The sequence below is a fragment of the Limulus polyphemus genome, unplaced genomic scaffold, assembly GCF_000517525.1.
Source record: "Limulus polyphemus unplaced genomic scaffold, Limulus_polyphemus-2.1.2 Scaffold8732, whole genome shotgun sequence".
In the NCBI taxonomy this organism is placed as follows: domain Eukaryota; kingdom Metazoa; phylum Arthropoda; class Merostomata; order Xiphosura; family Limulidae; genus Limulus; species Limulus polyphemus.
This window is the reverse complement of record NW_013674342.1, coordinates 25417-28498: the sequence shown is the minus strand read 5'-3', so window position 1 is coordinate 28498 and position 3082 is coordinate 25417. Positions and strand designations below refer to the sequence as shown.

The 3082-nt window shown below is 36.5% G+C and overlaps 1 long non-coding RNA gene across 1 annotated transcript; it reads right to left on the bottom strand.

The window, feature by feature from the left end:
• Positions 1 to 207: 207 nt before the first annotated feature.
• On the bottom strand, positions 208 to 2712 carry LOC111083246. The gene is made up of 2 exons (XR_002608898.1): positions 1530 to 2712; positions 208 to 504 (listed from the first exon to the last, which is right to left on the bottom strand). It is a non-coding gene; the product is annotated as an uncharacterized LOC111083246 (long non-coding RNA).
• Positions 2713 to 3082: the final 370 nt, after the last annotated feature.

The following is a 3082-nucleotide window of genomic DNA, read 5'->3' as shown; positions in this document are numbered from 1 at the left end:
ATTCAAAACTACATACAATGACATAATTGACAACCGTTTTATCGTCATTCAAAACTACATACAATGACATAATTGACTACCGTTTTATCGTCATTCAAAACTACATACAATGACATAATTGACTACCGTTTTATCGTCATTCGAAATTATATATAATGACATAAGTGACTACCGTTTTAATGTCATTTAAAACTACATATAATGACATAAGTGACTACCGTTTTAATATTTTTGAAATCCATACATAATGACAGAAGTGACCAGAGGCCAAAGGCATGAAATGAGTTAATAAAGGCCACCGCAGGTCCTGTACAAGGATCTTTAATGTGGGTTGAGGCTCCAATCCTGTTCTTTGTGTTCTATTTTCATCTCGACGAAAAGTCGCGGCTGAAGTGATTCGTACCGACTCAAAGTAGTTACCTTTAACGAACTTTGCCCTGAATCGGTACAAACCGCCCCTAAACCACGCTGGACGCTCTTCACTTCCAAAACTATTGTCGTTTTCTTAGGAGATGTACAATAAAAAATTACAAACAACAACAACTCACACATCTTAAGATACAAACATTAAAAATGAACTTAATAACTTTGAACTAGAAACATTATCATTCATTCTTGCTTGTTTTTTTTTGGATTAAAAATATTTTAAAATGCGAGAAAACTCGTCATTTTCGTAAGATACAGAATTTTATCTTCAAAATGATTTTTGGTAAGAAACAAGATTTCCAAAGATTACTTTAAGCTCATTTTCTCCAAGCAGAATGTTGAAAATAGTTTAAATCTGTGTAATGTCTCGAGCTGGAAGTCGATGGGATCACGTACTTCCGTGTAATGTCTCGAGCTGGAAGTCGATCGGATCACGTACTTCCGTCTCGAGCTGGAAGTCGATCGGATCACGTACTTCCGTCTCGAGCTGGAAGTCGATCGGATCACGTACTTCCGCGTAATGTCTCGAGCTGGAAGTCGATCGGATCACGTACTTCCGTGTAACGTCTCGAGCTGGAAGTCGATCGGATCACGTACTTCCGTGTAATATCTCGAGCTGGAAGTCGATCGGATCACGTACTTCCGTGTAATATCTCGAGCTGGAAGTCGATCGGATCACGTACTTCCGGAACGAGAGTTATTACATTTACTTTCAGTTTGTTCAGTTCTAATAACTACAAAAAAAAGAAAAAAAGTCTGGGGTGAAAAGTCTTAGCTCAGTAAAAACAAAACAAGAAACTAGTCGGAAGTGAAAGGATTTGATCAATTTTAATTTCTTTCAGTATCTCTAATTGGAACGAAACCAAAATACCATAGTAACAAGTAAGGTGGCGCTCATTACAGTGAAATCAAGCGTTTGTTGATCTTACGAGTCGTTTAACGACAGATTAAACAGGGCAATTTCAGAATAAATAAAGACTTTAAAACGACGTCAAGAAATCCGAACCTTACGCTTTGATAACCTGTAAAGAAGTGTATTGAGCAAGTAAACTAAGTTTAAGACAGGTCAAAGTCCAGTTGTCTAAAGTTTATCTTGTTATTACCTGCGTAGTTTCTGGATTCCATGTAGATCCGTTCTAGAGCCAAGTTGATTACTTAATAGTTGAAGGGATCGGAGCTCTAGCCATGTATAAGAGAATCTTCTTGTGCGCTTGATAATAGAGCAGCGGTTTCACATGTAAAAGCGCGTTGATTGGCTCTTTGATCCCCGCCTCGGAAATATACGGCAAACAGGGTTCTTTGGGCATACACTCGCTTTTATTAATATAGAAACTGGGTCTCCCTAGAGTGTTAGATGTCCTTTGAGAAAGAAGACTTCCCTCGTGGAGCTGAAGCTTTTACGTCGTGAATACTTAGTTTGTATGAATACACTGTACACACACACAAACACTTCGCATACATCCAAACTTCGCTTCAATAGTTGTTCACTGGGGAATTATAATTATAAAATTACAAGAAAGACAATACAAATTCAAACGTTCAGATTATGCACCCCCCCGGAAACGTTGCTAAGCAACCAGCCCTAGAAACGCGTGTATTTATAAATTAGAATTATACGTTTTGCGCAAGTCCGATTGTATTATCTATTTTTGACGTTACTGTTGAAAGTGGCGTCAAAACAGGAAGTTATTGCGACATAAGATGCTTGATGAGCCATGACAGCACGAGTATTTTTGAGAAAAAATAAATGCGAAGTCAAACAATAGATGGCAGTGTTGATATTTAGCTCAACTATTCGCATACTATCGTATCACGAAGAATGGTTCAGGCCGAAACATTGAGATAAGTAAACAACACTGCCATCTGTAGTTCGGATTTTTATTTTCCTATTTTGCGAGTTACTTTAACTATTTTAATATTTTTTCCTTTATTAATTAAATATTACAAACAATTCTGCGTTTGAAGTATTTTCACCAGTTGTACGTGAGTCACCTACATTCGTTACTTCGTATATAAGTTTACAAGAAATCCTGCGATCAGATCGGACGAAATGTTCTGTTACAAAAATATGACAGATCTGTCACGAGTAATTCATACGAACTACGAAATAACTGATATATTCTGTCAACATGAGTGTTTGTCTTGCGAAACGTATACAGTCATTAAAACGCGGTACATGAAAACAATACCGCGTTTATTTAAGTTATACACGTCTAAGATATTTACAAGAACATATTTTCATATGCTGTCACGACAGGATCAAACCAGGCACAGTATAACTATAGAATCATCGGTGATGATTCTATAGTTATACTGTGACTGGTTTGATCCTGTCGTACAGGATCAAAACAGTCACAGTATAACTATAGAATCATCACCACATGATCAAACCAGTCACAGTATAACTATAGAATCATCACCACAGGATCAAACCAGTCACAGTATAACTATAGAATCATCAACACAGGATCAAACCAGTCACAATATAACTATAGAATCATCACCACAGGATCAAAACAGTCACAGTATAACTATAGAATCATCACCATTTTGTATTTATGTATAAAAACACCGCTTTTCAACTGAAATTCGAAACTACTTTTTGATCAAAGTGTATTTATTTATTTATTTATTACAGAGGAACATGAGAAATCAA